This window comes from Bufo bufo, chromosome 9 (assembly GCF_905171765.1).
Source record: "Bufo bufo chromosome 9, aBufBuf1.1, whole genome shotgun sequence".
Taxonomy (NCBI): Eukaryota; Metazoa; Chordata; class Amphibia; order Anura; family Bufonidae; genus Bufo; species Bufo bufo.
In genome coordinates, this window is record NC_053397.1 from 89,474,031 (window position 1) to 89,495,237 (window position 21,207).

Here is a 21,207-nt window from a genome sequence, read left to right on the forward strand (position 1 = left end):
GCTAGAATTATCCAGTGTTGATCTTGATGTTTTCCTGTTTTTATACATATACGGTAATAATATGCAATGTAAACCAGAATTCCCCGCGTACCCTCTGCTTCAGTGGCCAGTAAGACATCTCGGCGGCAGTGATGGAGCTTGTGATCTCACTTGTAGCCCACTAGGTGCCAGAAAGGGAATATCATGTACGTGACTGCATGGCACATGAGCATGAGAACCGTTTCCTATGTTCTTCAGAATAACAACTAACCTGGATATTGAGTCTTGCACTTGCGTGTTGTTTTCACTATTTTTCTATCATACTGGTAGAAATAGAGCTTCAATGTTGTATCCTCTAATGTAAATGCTAATATTTCTGGATTATTCTGTTCATACTGTATATTTTTATTTTTGTTAAATTAAAAAAAAAAAAACCTAAACCAGATTTAGGAAAGTTTTATTTATTTGATATGAAGTGGAATTATTATTTTGTTATTTTAACATTCTAAACTTTCTGTGCACTGTATGTGTCTATTTTATACCTATTGTTTAATGTGGAGATGTTTACTATGGAAGTGTACCTGTGCTGCAATATGAATAAAGAGATCCAAGATTCATCATTTCAGCTACTGGTTCAACTGTGCAAATATTTTGACTGGGTGAATGAATGTGCACACAGTGGTTACCAGGGTAGGGCTGGGAAACTAGCCCTCTATAGGGATGCACTGGCCTGGATGTACAGTATACATGCTAGACAGGATTTGTGTGCAAATTCCAAAGTTTGCTTTGCTTTTTTATAACATGCAAGTTGTATAAACTTGACGATGTGAGACTTCTCTTATGAGCAGACAAAAGTTGGAGGTGTTTCAGTTGTGTGATGTGGAGCCCCTCTGTGTTCTGACTGGTAAATGTGAATGGTATATCCACAAAAAAAAGACCCTATCTGGTATAGGCATATTTACATAATAGACCACAATTACCTTACAGACTGAATGCCAACTTGACCCAGACAATAGTGTTATAATAAAATTTAACTTTTAATCACTATTTAATAAAAGACATATCAAGTGAGCCAAACAGAAAAGGAATTACAAATAAACTGTTTCCTGTCTCAGTGGCTGGCATGTATGTGTTTATTATATTGCTCTTGACACCAGTAAGGATGTGCACTCTCCCCACCTGTCAATCACTCACTTAGGCCTCATGCACACGACCGTTGTGTGCATCCGCGGCCGTTGTTCTGTTTTCCGTTTCTTTTTTCGCGGACCCATTGACTTACATTGGGTCCGTGGAAAAATCGGAAAATGCACCGTTTTGCAGCCGCATCCGTGATCCGTGTTTCCTGTCCGTCAAAAAAAATATGACCTGTTCTATTTTTTTGACAGACAACGGTTCACGGACCCATTCAATGATGGGGGTCGGTCATTTTAATTAGGGGGGGGGGGGGGAGGGAGGGGGGGCTGGCCGCACTGGCCACCAATGTGTTAAATACAAGGGAGGGCCGGCCGCACTGGCCACCAATGTGTTAAATACAGGGGAGGGAGGGGGGGCGGCCGCACTGGCCACCAATGTGTTAAATACAGGGGAGGGAGGGAGGGGGGGCGGCCGCACTGGCCACCAATGAGTTAAATACAGGGGAGGGAGGGGGGGCCGCGGATCCTCCAAAAATCAAGGAAGACCCACGGACGAAAAAACGATCACGGAACAACGGAAATCCGTTTTGTGGACCGCAAAAAAAAAGTCAGTGTGCATGAGGCCTTATGGTGGAAAAGGATGAAATCTTCACACCCTTGGCGGTGGGTGCTCGTAGAAGGACGTACGTCAATCTATTTCAAAGGAGAAATCCAAGGCACATCAATTATTTATTTTTTTTCTTTTTCTTTTACATGATTTTGTTCCATACAGAGAAAGTGTCAATGTAACCGGCCATAAAAGAAACCCCAATGTTTCGGTCGGGTAATGGCCTTTATAAAGGGATCTGTGGCCTCAGTTGGACATGTGTGCTCTGGAAGCGCTAGAGCACACATGTCCGCTTCCAGAGCACACATGTCCAACTGAGGCCACAGATCCCTTGATAAAGGTCATTACCCGACCAAAATGTTGGGGTTTCTTTTATGGCCGGTTACATTGACACTTTCTCTGGATGGAACAAAATCATGTAAAATAAAATGTTATGTATTAAAAGCATCTTCTGAAAAAGAAAACAATTGGTGCACCGTGGATTTCTCATTTGAATCACTGACTTATGGCATATCACTTGTTCCCAGTTGCAACGCTGGCTATTGACAGTGAATGAATGTACACACTATTATTTGGTGCATCACTACCACTAATGAGACTGAAAGTAACACTGATTTTAGCTCAGAGAGACAGGCTGGCAGTACATCTAAAACCTAAGAACTGCCCCCCAACATGTTTTGCCAGCTAACCTGGCTTCTTCTGGGGTTTGGGCAGCATTGGAAAAGGAACGCCACAAACCAGGTCTAAATCACCTCTGTAATGTGATTAACACCTTAGCCTGAAGGATCTGCAAGACGACTTTGTCCACTTGGTAACAGAGGATCTTAAACGCATTAAAAGATCCCAGAAATCACCCATTATGAATTTAAATATAGAAGAAACACAAGCATTACAAGTATTGGTGGATAACAAAGAAGTGGTGATAAAACCGTCAGACAAGGGCAGCAATATTATTAGGCTACTTTCACACTCTCGTTTGGTGCGGATCCGCCATGGATCTGCACAGACGGATCCGTCCAGATAATACAACCGTCTGCATCCGCTCAGAACGGATCCGTTTGTATTATCTGTAACAAAGCCAAGACGGATCCATCTTGAACACCATTGAAAGTCAATGGAGGACGGATCCGTTTTCTATTGTGTCATAGAAAACGGATCCGTCCACATTGACTTACATTGTGTGTCAGAACTGATCCGTTTGGCTCAGTTTCGTCAGACGGAAACCAAAACGCTGCAAGCAGCGTTTTGGTGTCCGCCTCCAAAGCGGAATAAAGACAGAACGGAGGCAAAATGATGCATTCTGAGCGGATCCTTTTCCAGTCAGAATGCATTAGGGCAAAACTGATCCATTTTGGACCGCTTGTGAGAGCCCTGAACGGATCTCACAAACAAAAAGCCAAAACGCCAGTGTGAAAGTAGCCTTATAATGAATAGACAAATGTACTTTGATACGGTGATGCACCTGTTGAATGATAAACAGACGTATAGGAAACTAGATGGTAACCCCACAGATAGGTTTCTTACAGACCTGAAAACCATACTTACCAAAGCTAAACATACGACAATCTGATTTCCAAAGATGTTTAAATACCTTTACAATCTGCAGCCAATGATCACTACATTGTATGCCATCCCAAAGGTGCACAAGCAAAGATGACCGATCCCTGCCAGACCGATTGTTTCTGGCAACAATAACCTTAGTCTACTTTCACACTAGCAGCACGGACCTCCGGCAGGCTGTTCCGTCAAGTGAACAGCCTGTTGGATCCGTCTTGCCGCTAGTGACTGTGTGCCCAGGACTGCCACTCCGTCCCCATTGACTATAATGGGGGCGGAGGCTCGACAGTGCACGGCGAGAGGCTGCCGGAATAAATGTCGGACATGTAGTCGTTTTATTCGAACAGCCTCTCGCCGTGCCTCCGCCCCGCCCCCCATTATAGTCAATAGGGTCGGAGCGGCAGTCTGGGAGCACATGGTCACTAGCGGCAGGACGGATCCGACAGGCTGTTCACCCGACGGAACAGCCTGCCGGAGGTCCGTGCCGCTAGTGGGAAAGTAGCCTTACAGAAAACATCAGTTAACATGTAGACAAATCCTATCTCTGTTTGTCCCTAGCTTGCCATCCAAAGACACTAAGGATGCGGTCACTAGACTCCAGGAGATCCAGGTCACAGCCAACACAAAATTGGCTAGTTTAGACATTGAAACGTTGTATACGAATATCAGACATGATTTGGGAATTTCGGCCATCTCTTCCTTTCTATTCACAAAAGGCACACAATTTCACCCACACAACCAATTTGTCCTCACACTTTTACGTTTTTTACTCACAACTATTTTTTATTTAATGGTCACTATTATTTACAATTAATTGGCACAGTTATGGGGAGTAAATGTGCACCTAATTATGCATATTCGTTTTTGGGGTGGTGGGAAAACACTATTGAATTCACAGAATCATTTCAGACATACACCAGGCACACTTTATTTTGGGGTAGGTACAGTTGTGTTCAAAATAATAGCAGTGTGTTTAAAAAAGTTAATAAAGCTCAAAATCCTTCTAATAGCTTTTATTTCCATACACACAAATGTATTGGGAACACTACACATTCTATTCCAAATCAAAACATGAAGAAAAATATATCAAATTTGTGTTGTTCCACTAAAATTTTTTAAGAAAAGTGAATATTAGACTGTTTAAAAAAAATAGCAGTGTTTGTATTCTTTACAAACTCAAACATTCACTATATAAACTGAAAAATGTTTGAAGATTTTGCTTTCCATTGAATTACTTAAAGGGCTTCTGTCACCCCACTAAACAGATTTTTTTTTTTGTGTACTTATAATCCCTATAATGCGATATTGCTATACCTTATGTTATTAATAATTTTCGTTCAGTAGATTTTGCAAAAATTGTATTTTTATGATATGCTAATTACCTTTCTACCAGCAAGTAGGGTGTCTACTTGCTGGTAGCAGCCGCAGAAAACCGCCCCATACTTCTGTTGATTGACAGGGCCAGCCGCGATCTCCTCCTCCGGCCAGCCCTGTCAGCATTTCAAAAATCGCGTGCCTGTGTTGATTCGGTGCAGGCGCTCTGAGATAAGGAGGCTCGGCTCCCCAGCACTCCCTTAGTGCGCCTGCGCCGATGATGTCACCGAAAGAGAAGACGTCATCGGCGCAGGCGCACTGAGGGAGTGCTGAGGAGGCGAGCCTCCTTATCTCAGAGCGCCTGCGCCGAATCAACACAGGCGCGCGATTTTTGAAATGCTGACAGGGCTGGCCGGAGGAGGAGATCGCGGCTGGCCCTGTCAATCAACAGAAGGAGGGGGCGGTTTTCTGCGGCTGCTACCAGCAAGTAGACGCCCTACTTGCTGGTAGAAAGGTAATTAGCATATCATAAAAGTAAGTTTTTTGCTAAATCTACTGAACGAAAATTATTAATGACATATAAAAAATAATAATCAGTTTAGTGGGGTGACAGAAGCCCTTTAACTAATATTTAGGTGTATAACGACTGTTTCTGAGAACTGCTGTACATCTGAGTTGCATGGAGTCAACCAACTTCTGGCCCCTGTGAACAGGTATTCCAGCCCAGGATGATTGGACTACATTCCACAGTTCTTCTCTATTTCTTGGTTTTGCCTCAGAAACTGCATTTTTGATGTCACCCCACAAGTTTTCTATTGGATTAAGATCCGGGGATTGGGCTGACCACTCCATAACGTCAATCTTGTTGGTCTGCAATCAAGATGTTGCAAGTTTACTGGTGTGTTTGGGGTCGTTGTCTTGTTGGAACACCCATTTCAAGGGCATTTCCTCTTTAATTATACTGATGTATTCAAACTGATCCATGATCCCTGGTATGCGATAAATAGGCCCAACACCGTAGTATAAGAAACATCCCCATATCATGATGCTTGCGCTACCATGCTTCACTGACTTCACAGTGTACTGTGGCTTGAATTCAGTGTTTGGGGGTCATCTGGCAAACTGTCTCCGGCCACTAGACCCAAAAAGAACAATCTTACTTTCATCAGTCTCTTTAGGCCAGTCAATGTGCTCTTTGGCAAATTGTAACCTCTTTAGCACATGTCTTTTTTTCAACAGTCGGACTTTGCTGGGGCTTCTTGTAGATAGATTGGCTTCACATAGGCGTCTTCTAATTGTAACAGTACTCACAGGTAGCTTTACACCTTCTTTGATCTTCCTGGAGCTGATTGTTGAGTCCTTGCCATTTTGGCTATTCTTCTATCCATTCGAATGGTAGTTTTTCGCTTTCTTCCACGTCTTTCAGGTTTTGGTTGCCATTTTAAAGCATTTGCGAGCCTATCTGAGCAGCCTATCATTTTCTGCACTTCATTATATGTTTTCCCCTCTCCAATCAACTTATTAATCAAGGTACGCTGTTCTTCTGAACAATGTCTGGAACGACCCATTTTCCTCAGAATTTCAGCGAGAAATGCACTGTAACCAGCATTTACAACATTTGCTGCCTTTCTTGCTTAAATAAGGGCAATAATTTCCACCTGTTTTTCAAAGAATGAATGACCTCACTAATTGAACTCCACACTGCTATTATTTTTAACATGCTCCTTTCAATTAGTGATTAAATTACACGGAATCAGCAGCATGCATGTCATGACTGTTAGGTCTGTTGGATTTCTATTACTCTACTACACCTGCTAGTAAATTATTTGCCATAAAGAAATATAATTTCTACCATAAACAGTGATTGATTAGGTTAGTTATGTCTGACTGCTATTATTTTGAACACAACTGTATATAGATGATGTTTTGATCCTCTGGGACGGCACTGGTGCACTTTTCAATGACTTTGCTGAACGTCTCAATCACAATCAGATAGGCATGAGATTTACCCCATGACCTAACCTCTTAGATGAACACCGTAAAAAATAAAATAAAAAAAGTGTGTAAAAAAAGCCATTTTTTGTCACCTTACATCACAAAAAGCGGAATACCAAGCGACAGTGGCTTAGCTAGAGATGACTGGGCCCCACAGCAAATTTTTGAATGGGGCCACCCTCCCCCATAAATTTTTTCGCAACCCCTTCCTTTCATGCTGCCCCCATTCCTGTGGCTAGTAAAGATCGCTCTCTCAGACCAGACCCGGCAGCTGTTCCATGCGTTTTCTACACTGTCTATACTGTCACTGTGTATAATTTCATTGTGTAATACTGTTGAGTGGGCCCTGACAAAATCTTTTAGTCCTCCTCCTCCTGGATGGGCCCCTTCTGGGTCGGGGCTACGCCCCTGCCAAGCGATCAAAAAGTCACATGCACACTAAAATAGTACCAATCAAACCGTCATCTCATACCGAAAAAAATTAGCCCCTTCATAAGACAATCGCCCAAAAATTAAAGCTATGGCTTTCAGAATATGGAGACACAAAAAAATAATAATTCTAAAATGCTTCATTATGTAAAACTGAAACATATTTGGTATTGTTGTGTCCCTTACAACCTGCTCTATAAAAATACCACATGATCTAACCTGTCAGATGAACATTGTAAGTAACAAAAAATAAAAAGGTGCCAAAACAGCTATTTTTTGTTACCTTGCCTCACAAAAAGTGTAATATAGAACAACCAAAAATCATATGTACCCTAAAATAGTGCCAACAAAACTACCACCTTATCCCGTAGTTTCCAAAATGGGGTCACTTTTTTGGAGTTTCTACTAGGGCTGCACGATATGGGAATTTTGTGCGATTGCGATTAGGGCCCTAAAAATTGCGATAACGATATGCGATGCGATATTTTAAGGGAATTGTGCTAGAGGTCTATTTGCTTGGATTATCCCATATGAGCCGCTGACGCGGCTGGGTATGACATAGTTATGGGGGATCTGTGGATGGCACTGTTATGGGGGATCTGTGGAGGACGCTGTTATGTGGGGATCTGTGGAGGACGCTGTTATGTGGGGATCTGTGGAGGACGCTGTTATGTGGGGGATCTGTGGAGGACGCTGTTATGTGGGGGATCTGTGGAGGACGCTGTTATGTGGGGGATCTGTGGATGACGCTGTTATGTGGGGGATCTGTGGATGACGCTGTTATGTGGGGGATCTGTGGATGACGCTGTTATGTGGGGGATCTGTGGAGGACGCTGTTATGTGGGGGATCTGTGGAGGACGCTGTTATGTGGGGGATCTGTGGATGACGCTGTTATGTGGGGGATCTGTGGATGACGCTGTTATGTGGGGGATCTGTGGAGGACGCTGTTATGTGGAGGATCTGTGGAGGACGCTGTTATGTGGGGGATCTGTGGATGACGCTGTTATGTGGGGGATCTGTGGAGGACGCTGTTATGTGGGGGATCTGTGGAGGACGCTGCTATGTGGGGGATCTGTGGAGGACGCTGTTATGGGGGATCTGTGGAGGACACTGTTATGGGGATCTGTGGAGGACACTGCTATGGGGGATCTGTGGAGGACACTGTTATGGGGGATCTGTGGAGGACAGTGTTATGAGGGATCTGTGGAGGACAGTGTTATGAGGGATCTGTGGAGGACACTTATGGGGGATCTGTGGAGGACAGTGTTATGAGGGATCTGTGGAGGACAGTGTTATGGGGGACCTGTGGATGACGCTGTTATGGGGTGGATCTGTGGATGGCACTGTTATAGGGGATGTGTGCTATGACACATAGGGCCATGAGGGGGGCCAGCATAAGACACACATATAGCATCTTATGCTGGTCCCCCTCATGGCCCTATGTGTCCCCTCATGTGTCCTAAACTGCGCACATAACTGGCTTTGTGTGTAAAGTATTTTAATACTGTCTGAAACAAGCTCTCTCCTATTGATAAAATGGACAGCCTCTGTACTCACTTTTACTATGAATGTACTGCAGCGAGCGGGCCGGCCGCCCGGCTCGTGACTGACGTCACTTAGTAACGCTCCTCCCACGCTCCTGCTTCCTGCTCGCTGCCACTCGCTGCAGTACATTCATAGTGAAAGTGAGTACAGAGGCTGGCCACTTTATCAATAGGAGAGAACTTGTTTCAGACAGTAGCAAAATACTTTACACACAAAGCCAGTTATGTGCGCGGGGCCCCTTCATATATAATCGCATCATTTTCGGGTCGGCCAAATCGCCATATCGCATTTGGCGATTATCGCGATTCAATTATTTTTTCGATATATCGTGCAGCCCTAGTTTCTATCTAGGAGTGCCTCAGGGGGGCTTCAAATGGGACATGGTGTCAAAAAACTAGTACAGCAAAATCTGCCTTCCAAAAACCATATGGCATTCCTTTCCTTCTGCACCCTGCCGTGTGCCCGTACAGCAGTTTTAAGACCACATATAGGGTGTTTCTGTAAACTACAGAATCAGGGCCATAAATATTAAGTTTTGTTTGGCTGTTAACCCTTTCTTTGTAACTGGGAAAAATGGATTCAAATGGAAAATCTGCCAAAAAAGTGAAATTTTGAAATTTTATCTCTATTTTCCATTAATTTTTGTGGAACACCTAAAGGGTTAACAAAGTTTGTAAAATCAGTTTTGAATACCTTGAGGGGTGTAGTTTGTAAAATGGGGTCATTTTTGGGTGGTTTCTATTATGTAAGCCTCACAAAGTGACTTCAGACCTGAACTGGTCCTGAAAAAGTGAGCTTTAGAAATTTTCTGAAAAATTTCAAGATTTGCTTTTAAACTTCTAAGCCTTCTAACGTCCCCAAAAAATAAAATGGCATTTTCAAAATGATCCAAACATGAGATAGACATATGGGAAATGTAAAGTAATAACTATTTTTGGAGGTAAATAGTTATGAAGTACAAAATGTGACGAGAAAACAATCTCAGAATGGCCTGGATAAGTAAAAGCATTTTAAAGTTATTACCACATAAAGTGACACATATCAGATTTGCAAAAAAATGGCCTGGGCAGGAAGGTGACAACTGGCCCGGGGTTGAAAAGGTTAAAGCATTGGAGATCATTTTATCTGAGCAGCCAATTATTTTCTGCACTTCTTTATACAGAATCTCACAAAAGTGAGTACACCCCTCACATTTTTGTAAATATTTTATTCTATCTTTTCATGGGACAACACTGAAGATATGACACTTTGATACAATGTAAAGTAGTCAGTGTACAGCGTACTGTACAACATTGTAAATTTGGTGTGTCCTCAAAATAACTCAACCCACAGCTATTAATGTCTAAACTGCTGACAACAAAAGTGAGTACACCCCTAAGTGAAAATGGTCAAATTGTGCCCAAAGTGTCAATATTTTGTGTGGCCACCATTATTTTCCAGCACTGCCTTAACTCTCTTGGGCATGGAGTTCACTAGAGCTTCACAGGTCACCACCGGAATCCTCTTCCACTCCTCCATGACGACATCACGGAGCTGGTGGATGTTAGCTCCTCCACCTTCTGTTTGAGGATGCCCCACAGATGCTCAATAGGGTTTAGGTCTGAAGACGTGCTTGGCCAGTCCAGCACCTTTACCCTCAGTTTCTTTACCAAGGCAGTGGTCGTCTTGGAGGTGTGTTTAGAAACATAGAATGTGTCGGCAGATAAGAACCATTTGGCCCATCTATTCTGCCCAATATACTGAATACTATGAATAGCCCCTGGCCCTATCTTATATGAAGGATGGCCTTATGCCTATCCCATGCATGCTTAAACTCCTTCACTGTATTTGCAGCTACCACTTCTGCAGGAAGGCTATTCCATGCATCCACTACTCTCTCAGTAAAGTAATACTTCCTGATATTACTTTTAAACCTTTGCCCCTCTAATTTAAAACTATATTTTAAATATTCTCTCCTCTTTTACCTTGTTAATTCCCTTTATGTATTTAAAAGTTTCTATCATATCCCCTCTGTCTCGTCTTTCTTCCAAGCTATACATGTTAAGGTCATTTAACCTTTCCTGGTAAGTTTTATTCTGCAATCCATGTACTAGTTTAGTAGCTCTTCTCTGAACTCTCTCCAAAGTATCAATATCCTTCTGGAGATATGGTCTCCAGTACTGCGCACAATACTCCAAATGAGGTCTCACTAGTGCTTTGTAGAGCGGCATGAGCACCTCCCTCTTTCTACTGGTACTGCCTCTCTCTATATACCCAAGCATTCTGCTAGCATTTCCTGCTGCTCTGACATTGTCTGCCTACCTTTAAGTCTTCTGAAATAATGACCCCTAAATCCCTTTCCTCAGATACTGAGGTTAGGACTGTATTACTGAGTTCAATTAGAGGTTAATAAAATGTTAGACAAGTGTCAGCTCTTTGCAGGCACGGGGGGACGGGGGGATCAGCTGACAACCTTCCTTCCCCCTTCCTGTTCTATTTTTTTTATAAATGCTAGCTTCTGCTGCTCTAAGTTCACATCCTCTTTTCTGATAAAGATGTTTTATTTTTTCTGTCTTTGTGGTTTTATATGATGCACGGCTGTTGGGCGTCTACCAATAATCATGGTATAAGATTGTCTGCTAATTTACAATAAAGTAGATTACTGATTACAACCATTGTGTGTCTGTATCAGTCTTCTCTGTGCACATACGCTATTTGAATTCGGAACCTATAATCATAGACACGGGTAATTGCCCTCACAAAACTTGGCCCCCAATGTGGGGCTGGACTAATCGGCTCTCCCTCGACACCCTGATAACCACGGTCAGACTGTCAGAGGACGTACAGATCCACTTAAAGCAGCGCTGCAAGGTAAGAGACTTTATCTTGCTAAAATCTGTGCCTCATCTCCTGTCTGTCCAAATCCGTGTGGAGTTGGAGTCTAAAAAGCTGATTTACAGTCCAGCCTGTTTTTGGTAAAGAACTCTAAAGAGATGATATTCCTATGATTATTGGGTAAGACTTTTGACTATGACGTTTGAGACAGTAAACTGGGATTGCTGATATAGATATCTGTTGTCCAGTATGTTTTGCGGAAAATAACTAAGAACACCAAAAAGGGAAATCAGGAGCCCTGGATCCCCTTAAGGGGTTGAATAAGCTGAGGCTCAGTGCAGAATACACTAGGTATATAGTGGGGAAATTCTGTGGAAAACTGAGTTGGGTTCGCTGGAAAAATAATTTTAGTCTTCTAGAGTACACTGGTACAAGTGAGGAAGCTCTAGGTAAGGACTAGGAGAAACTGACGTCAGGAAATTGTATTCTTTGGTGTTGAATGACAAAACTTGTGGACAACTGACAGATATGGCTAATAATCTTAGTGTCCCAGATAGTTACAAGACAGCAAAGACTCTAGTGGAAGTTTGGGAAAAGTTTAAACAAATTTATGGTGGTTGGATTAGGGATCATGGATGCAAAAGAGTTGTTGACATATGTATAAAAGTCGTTTGTGAGGTTGAAACTGGGTGTTTGAGAGAGAATGAAGCATCGGTAGCCGACATAGATGACCTCCGGGGCGTTACGAAAGGCACTTGAGGAGGGGACTGCGGCCCCATGAGAAGGTAAGTAATCTTGCCTGCCTCTAGTTGCTTTGTTTCGTTACATCACGGCTGTCTGTCTGCTGGACGATGATCATACTGTGAGTAGTAACTGGTGTTGACATTTTGGGTTTTTAGAACTTCAGACTGAGAAGGAAAATTTACTCTATTGTGGATATTCTTCTCTGTGTTTTCTGTGGTTTGTGTTGTGTGTCAGGCGCCTCCCAGGTAGCAATTAACCAGGGCAAGAGAATTCCCCTGGTAGGAGGTTGCGCTTTGAGCACACGGACAAGACTGACGGAGACCACAAGAGATTTCTGCCTGTGAGAGTCTGGAGGAATTGCCAGACAAGGGGGCAGAGAGGGGTGGTCCGACCAGCAGGTCAACCGTGGATGCCCACTTGTTTTAGTCTTGTTAATGTTCAAGTGGGTAAAAAGAGAAGTTGAAAAGTTTATCTTTATCATGTATACTTGTTGATTGTGTCTCCCCTCAGAAGAAGAAAAAAACAAACAAAAAAAAACCGAGAGCAATGTAACAGAGGAAATTCCTGTACTGATTCTTTGAAGTTGCGACTCATCAAGTCCGGTTGTGACTGCCATCCCTCTCAGGGAGTAAGGAGTGTTTGGGTTAAATGTACATGCAAGAATTACTGCTGCAGAACACATAGGAACCTTGTTTGTTGAGATAGAGAACATATGGAGAGGGAGAGCTGGGTACTTGTAAGGGACACCCCGTGTTGAGGTTATTATAGACCTGGTGGGTCCCCAAGGTGGTCTGTGCATAAGTCCTGACTAGGTGAACCAGAAGGACTGTCCGAGGGAGGATGACCTAGAGTAGGTGAACAAGGAGGACTGTCTGAGGGAGGAGGACCTAGGGTACGTTTTAACTAGGTGTACCAGAAGGATTATGATCCAAGGGAGGAGGACCTAGGGAAAGCCCGGCCGTCAAATTATGTAATTCAGAATTTGGGGTGTTAAAGTGCCTTGTGAGCCAGACCCAAATCCTGGGATTGGACTGATACAGACCATGGGGACCATACCAAATAAGTCCGGGGAGCAGAAGAGGAAAACTTCCAGACAAAGGCCTCATGCACACGACAGTATTTTTTCACGGTTCGCAAAACGGGGTTCCGTTGTTCCGTGATCCGTTTTTGTTTCAGTGTGTCTTCCTTGATTTTTGGAGGATCACCAGACATGAAAAGTGAAGTCAAGTTTGCCTTGAAAATGATAGGAAAAAAACGGACACGGATCACGGACCCATTGACTTGAATGGGTCCGCGAACCGTTGTCCGTGAAAAAATAGGACAGGTCATATTTTTTTGACGGACTGGAAACACGGATCACGGACGCGGATGACAAACGGTGCATTTTCCGAGTTTTCAACGGACCCATTGAAAGTCAATGGGTCCGCAGAAAATCACGGAAAACGGAACAATGGACACGGAACACAACAACGGTTGTGTGCATGAGGCCAAATAGTGAGAGAGAGAGTAGGAAAGAGTTTCTTGCAGCCTTATCAGTTAACTCCTTGTTTTGTACCGGCTGTGGGATTTATGGGAGAAACTGTTTTTGTCCGTAAATCTGAGCCAGTTAAACTAAAGATAAAAGACAGTACGGCTGTTACCCAATTGTTACTAAAGAAGAAACCCAGTTAAGGGGCTGCCTGTCAGTTACAGGATGGTTAATGTTCCTAGAGAAGTTAACAAGGTGACAATTTTGAAAACCCCAGATAGAAGGGAGGCTGTTGAAAGGATTCAAGTGCCCAAAGGAGCACAAAGCCTAAGGGTGTTTTCGGGACTGGTGTCATACTGGATTAGACATGCCTCCATGTTAATGCAGTGTCTGTGTGATTGTCTGTTATCTGACCCATTTCACCTGACAGAAGAGGCAGTGAATAATTTTTATACAATGAAGCTGTGCATAACCTCAGCCCCAGCCCTAGCGCTGAGTATTCCAAAATATGATGAGGAATTTAATGAGGAATTTAACTTGTTCTGTTCTGATATTCAGGGTCACAGTCAGCCAGGTTAGACCCTGTTCCCCGCGGCGCCCCCTCCTGTGTCAAGGCAGTTGCGGCGGTGCAGGCAATGAAATTAATGAGCAGCTGTGAAGACATGGCAGTTTCTGTGTATAGATAGCACCCACACGCACCGCCTTACCCACAATTTCCTCTTTAGCAATCAGTTTGAGTTTCAGGAAGTGCGGGGGGGATGGAAACATACAGTTGTGCAAACACCTCATGACATACAAGCCATTCTCACACAGGTGCAACCAAAACATATTTCTATGGCTAGACAACTCAGACTCAAATGTGCACTCCTCATTTCTTTGAAAAAATGTACTACTCTGAATCCTGCTACTTTGTTAGCAATTACAGATTCAGAAATGGGGGAGGGTAGCACAGGTAGCCTTTTGTCTGATTTAGCTGAAAATGCTCCTCATGATTGTATGCAGTTGATGCAACAAGAAACTTCTGGATTTTCTCATGAAAAACCTCTTGATAACCCTGATTTTGAGATTTTGTAGATGGAAGCAGGAATATGGGAGAGGATGTCCGGTTCCACACTGGATATGCAGTGGTCACACAGCATGAGGTAGCCATTGCTGAACCACTCCCTCCGCACATGTCTGCGCAGGAGGCAGAGCTGAAGGCACTCATTAAAGGCGTGTAATTTGGCTGAGGGGAAGAAGGTGAACATCTATACAGATTCAAGGTATGGTTTTGGTATTGCACATGACTATGGACCCATATGGCGGGATGGGTAGAGACTTTCTAAACTCTGCAGGTCAGCCCATTAAAAACAAAGACTCTGTGCCTGAACTGATGAACTCTTTACTGTTGCCAGAAGAAGTTGCTATTATAAAGGTAAAGGCTCACTCAAGGTGTACCGCGGTACAGGCGAAAGGCAATGACAGATCTGACAAGGCGGCCAAACAAGCTGCATTCCAGCCAATAAATGCTGATGCCACCCCGGTAAGAGCCTTAAAGCCTGTGAATATACAGTATCTAAAGACATTTTAATTAAGTTGTTTGAACAGGCCCCACTTGAAGAGAAAGAACTGAGCACCAAAGAAGGGGCTAGGCAAGATGACCAAGCTATGGCTCAGGAGGCCCACGGGCCCACTCACCTATCGAAAGGTGCCATGGTAAGTGTGGTTAATACAGGGTGGATTGCTCCAGGGTTTTCTCTGTGCACTGAATAACCCCGGTCAAGTGGTGAAGACTCCAAGCAAGCACACCCCCAGGCCACTTTACCCGTTTCAGAGACTGCAGATAGACTAAATACAACTACCAAAGGTAGGAGTGTATGAATTTGTTCTTGTGTGTGTTGATCTCTTTTCAGGTTGGCCGGAAGCCTTCCCAATAGCCAAAGCAAATGCCAAGAATACGGCAAAGAAACTGGTCAGTGAACTGATATGCAGGTATGGTGTTCCTGAAGTTATTGAGTCAGATAGAGGTTCTCATTTCGCAGTTGAAGTGATGAGGGAAGTTATGCAAGCATTAGGGGTGATCCAAGCTTTCCGAGTTGGGCGCTTGAACGGATAAAAGGCCATACGGGAGATCTAGAGGCAGATCCACTGCTTGCCTCTGGCCCTATATTCAGTAAGGACTACCCCAAAAAAGAGGACACGTGTCCCTATTTGAGATGCTATTTGGAAGTGCCCCCAGGTTAGGATTGTACTTTCCCCAGCAGCTGCAGATGAATAATGACAGTCTGACCAGTTACATACAGGCCCTCGCAAAAAGGCTAGAATGCAGATCCTGACTCAGTAAAAGGAACTCACAACTTGCAGCCCAGAGACAGGGTGGTGATAAAAAGGCATGTGAGAAAAGGACTAGTTCCAAGATTTGATAGTCCCTTTCAAGTTTTGTTGACCACCCACACCGCTGTAAAGGATAAAGGAAAACCCAACTGGATACACGCTTCTCACTGCAAGAAAGTCTTGGAAACACAGGATGAAGATCCTCCTGCTGACTGTGGCTCTGAGCATGTCAGCAGTGTTTCATCCACTGAATGATGAATGGGAGAATGCTTTGATACAGCACCATCAGGTGCTGTTTAAAGGAATGAATGAAATTGAAAAATTGAGAGACTGTTGGATCTGTACTCACATTCCTGTGAGTTCAGCCAGTATGCCCTATTTCGCCGTGCCTCTCAGTTTTTCTGAATTGACTGAACTGGCCAACTGTCACCGCCAGTTCTGTGAGAAGGTCTGGCAGACGTCCTTCTCTACCTCTTGCATGACGTTCTTTGTTTTGGTTTCACTTTGCCATCTCCTTTCCTTCTCCCAGGTGTCACCTATTTAGACTAATCGTCTCCCTTTATATTCCCTCCCATACTGCCTCACTTTGCGGTTTATACTACTTCCTGGATGAAGTGTTCACTGCTGGAGGCTGCTGCTGCTGTTTGCTCAGATAAGTCTTTTAATGTATTGTTTCCTTGCTGGCTTGATTTTAGGTGACCCTGACTCCGTCCGTATTAAGTTCAGGGAGCCGGTGGTCGTGTCCCCTCACTATTATAGGGTTTTCAGGTGTCACACAGTCTTAGGTACGTGGGCATGCAATCGTCTACCATTGAGACCCTTGCATGGGCATAGCAGTAAGGGAGAGCGCTTAGGGTTTTATAGGGCAGGGCTTGACAAATTTCCTTGGAATCTAGGAGCCAGCTAAAAAAGTTAGGAGGCGTTTTTTTTTTTTTTACCTTTTATAAAGCCTTATTTTCAGCGACAAAAATAGCACCTCTTAAATTAACATATAAAGGAGTCTAGAACTAAACATGGGCATTGTTTATTATCAGTGTACTGTGACGTCACTGTGTGCCGCATCTCCTCAGTGTTTATCAGTGCACTGTTAAGTCACTGTATGTATAATCCCTGTGCTGTGACGTCACTGTATGTATAATCCCTGCGCTGTGACGTCACTGTGTGTATAATCCCTGCGCTGTGATGTCACTGTGTGTATAATCCCTGCGCTGTGACGTCACTATGTGTATAATCCCTGCGCTGTGATGTCACTGTATGTTTAATCTCTGCGCTGTGACATCACTGTATGTATAATCCCTGCACTGTGACGTCACTGTGTGTATAATCCCTGCGCTGTGACGTCACTGTGTGTATAATCCCTGCGCTGTGACGTCACTGTGTATAATCTAGGTGCTGCAGCTGACAGAACTGAAATCCCTTCCCCAGGATGTTTGGTCCGGGCTCATTCATCTCACAGAACTGCCGCTATGAAATCCACAGCATATTGCAGCAAATACCAGCAAAAGATTTTACCAAAAATCCTCACACTTCATAAAATCCACACGGAAATGAATCTACTGTGCACATTTCAAATCTGTACCGTGGTAATATATGATTTTACCACATTTAATTGATCGTGGCTGAATTCCACAGCAAATCCACACGCTACATGTAGAGTTTGATAAAAATCCACAACAGGTAATCCTCTGTGGAAAATATTTCCATTGGAATTACCCTAGGAATACTGAGGGGGTCTTCCAGCTCTCTCATGGATTGTCACCAAGCTTTCCTGGTCTCCTAGTACTGAGGAGAACATATCTCAGTATGGGAACATATAGAGAAGTTATCAGATAATTTAGCCATTCAGGAGTCTTATGGCAGCTCCTAGGAGAACTGTGTGGTATACAGCCTGTCACCCAGCTTTCCTGAGGAGAATATATCTCAGTATGGGAACATCTAGAGAAGTCATCAGATGATTTGGCCATTCAGTAGTCTTAGTTCTCATAGGAGCTGCAACCCGGCTTTCCAAGACTCCTGAATGGGTAAATCATATGATAACGTATCTAAATGTTCCTATACTGAGATATATTCTCCTCAGCAGACCAGGAAAGCTGGGTGACAGACAGCCTGTATACCACACAGCTCTCCTAGGAGCTGCCACCCGGCTTTCTGTGTGGTATACAGGCTGTCACCCAGCTTCCCTAAAATGGGAAAGAACTAAGAAATGGCCGAATAGTAACTGCAGGGATTGAGCACGGTGCAGGAATGGCCACCAGTTGTGGCTTGCAGGAGCTCCGGCCTAATGACGGCAGCAGGTATGCAGCTCCCCGCTGGGTTCATGGCTGTGCTCGAGGCCAACTTGGCTGTAGCAGGCAGCCATTACAAACTTTGAGCCTGGTGGATAAGTGCAAAGCGCATCATTTACCCCCGCAGAGCCGCCGTGCAGGGACCTGGCAGCACTTGGTGTCCTGCGCTGGCCGATCATGTCCCCTGCTGTATACAGCAGGAGGAATGATGATCGGCTGATTGTCTTCCCTCCAGTGCGAGTGCAGCGCCGCTACCTGTGCTCCCGCTCTGCCTCCCCTGCACTAACTCCTCTTCCCCCGCCGAGCCTCTCTCACCGGGACACGGGCTCTGATGTCTGCCGGACAGTTATCACATAAGTATCGGCCGGGCTCCGGTAAAGGCTTCGCCATTTTTAACTGCCTTGCGACCGATAGACGGCGAGAGAGAGAGTTGGCAAACCACGATGGAGCCGAAAGCTGAGGGTTCCGGGCAGGGTGGCAGTCCGAGCCTGGACGCAAGTGATAAAAAAAAATAAAAAAAAGGTTTAATTTTGCTTGCGGTCCTAACCCTCCAGTGGCTGCGCCCGGCTGCTGGGCCTATTTTCAAGCAGGGGCAAATACCCAGGCGCCAGGACAAAATTCCTAGTCACCATGGCGACCTGGCGCCTGGGATTTGTCGAGCCCTGTTATAGGGCTCACCTATATGCTCCTTAGTTTGGGATCAAGCCAGTTGGACGTTTATAAACTAAAAACAGGGAGGTACCCTTACCTGTTGCAGGATGGGCTGAGCCCCCCTGGCTTATGGTAAACAGATAAGGGCCACCAGTTGATTATATCTCTACCCCTTGGAACGAGAACATATGGTGCAATGTGCCATGGTTTCCAAGTTGGACACACTGTTATTGTTTGCAGATACAGTCGAAAGGTATGTCTTTTAGTCCTCATGACAAATTCGGCTGCAATGACTCTAACCTGAACAGCCTGGTGCAGTGTTTTGGTATAGATCCTGTAAAGGGTAAGAATCTGGCCTGCAACAACCGTACTTTAGTTGATTTAATTGCTGGAATAACCTCTAACTCCTCAGAGGGTCAGGAAAAGGGATCAAAACTGGCAGAAGGTGTCCTGCTGGCCAAATTGATAACTCAGTTGTTTAATAATACGGTGGTTGCAGTCCCAGAAGATATATTCCTGGTCTGTGGGCATAAGGCATACAAGTGGTTGCTCAGAAATGTCACTGGTTTATGTACAATCACCCGGCTTACTCCTGCAACCTTTATAATATCCCATTCCGACATAGATATGTTTATTAATAAAGTTTGTAAGAAGGGGAAACAATATCGAGATTATTGAGAGTATCTGTGGTACTGTTCCCCCTAAAGGGAATCCTTAGGGCAGAATAGGATTAGCTTGTTCTGAAGTACCTTTGGGCGGTAACAGTTCACAGATTTCTCAAAATGGGGGAATTGTGAGAGATAGAACTTCATCTTGTATATCCTATATCTATCAGATAAGATTGTCTGCTAATTTACAATAAAGTAGATTACTGACTACAACCATTGTGTGTCTGTATCAGCCTTCTCTGTGCACATACGCTATTTGAATTCGGAACCCATAATCATAGATGCAGGGGTAATTGCCCTCACACTAGTTTAATAGGGTTAATTCTGGTGACAGAAACCCTTTAATAAAATTGAGTATAGACGAAAAGGATGATGCTACATGACGGATGATTGGTACAATAGATGATAGAAAACAGGCATAGGCTGGGAGGAATGTCATTCAATGTTGGGGGGGGGTGGCTAGTTAGGGATTAGTTTTACATAGAAAAACCTGTATCTACTGGGAGCACTACAGGGAGCAATATATTACTTTTGGGTTACTACAGGGGGCATTAATACCACTAGCACACTATAACTCTGCTTGAGACAAGTTTTTGTAGACACTGTGTCAAGTTCGGGTGTGGGAGGGAAACACCACACTGAACATAAGAGGGAAAGGGGTAAGGGAATAAGGCCTGGAAACTAGGGAAAGGAGATGGACACCTCTTAGTAAATCCCTAATCAAAGTCCTGACTAACTACCAGTATGAACAGGCCCCAGAGGTAGGTACACAGGAATACCTAATGTCCTATCTCACCCTATAGGACCCTGGTACTAATTTCAGGACTGAGACAACCTGTTCCTCCAAAAGAAGGGCCGAACAGGAGTCTCCCTCAGGCCTTAATACAAATGACAGGGAAATGCAACACACAAAATAACCCAAACAAAACACTTAACTTCAAGTGGCTATGGCAGAACCAGGAACTCAGCCGAGATCCACAAACCTGCTATCCACAACTATACAGCTATAACAGCTATAAACCTCATAGCATAGTGGGAGAAAGAACAATGGGGAAAGAAGGTTAAATGACCATAATAGCCACACCTGGGGAAAGAAGGTGTGGCAAGCACCAGAAACAACAAAGACGTCATTTTATCCAAACAGAAAACATGTCAGATCAAACCACGTGTTGCCAGTCTCACCGATCTGCCACCTGTCGCAGGAACGTCCGTCACACTATGTTTGCGGCACTATTACTGTCAGGGATGCTGTTTGCTGGGCACAATTATTTCTGGGGCACTGTGTGACTATAATTATTGAAGGGGACACTATCTGTGTGGTACTAGTTTTTCAGGAAGGTTATCTCTATTATTTCTGCAGTATAGTATTTGGAAGCATTGGGGTAGTGCTAGGATGTTGGGGCACCAGGATGGGGAGTTTTCTATTCAGAAGGTAGGTAGGATGATGGTAAAAACAGGATCCTAAATTGTCCATGTAGCAAGCTCTGCAGGCGTGGTGGAAAGAAGGCGTCCCGACAGGCTGATTTTATTTATTGTAGTACAGGGAGTGCTGAATTATTAGGCAAGTTGTATTTTTGAGGATTAATTTTATTATTGAACAACAACCATGTTCTCAATGAACCCAAAAAACTCATTAATATCAAAGCTGAATATTTTTGGAAGTAGTTTTTAGTTTGTTTTTAGTTTTAGCTATTTTAGGGGGAT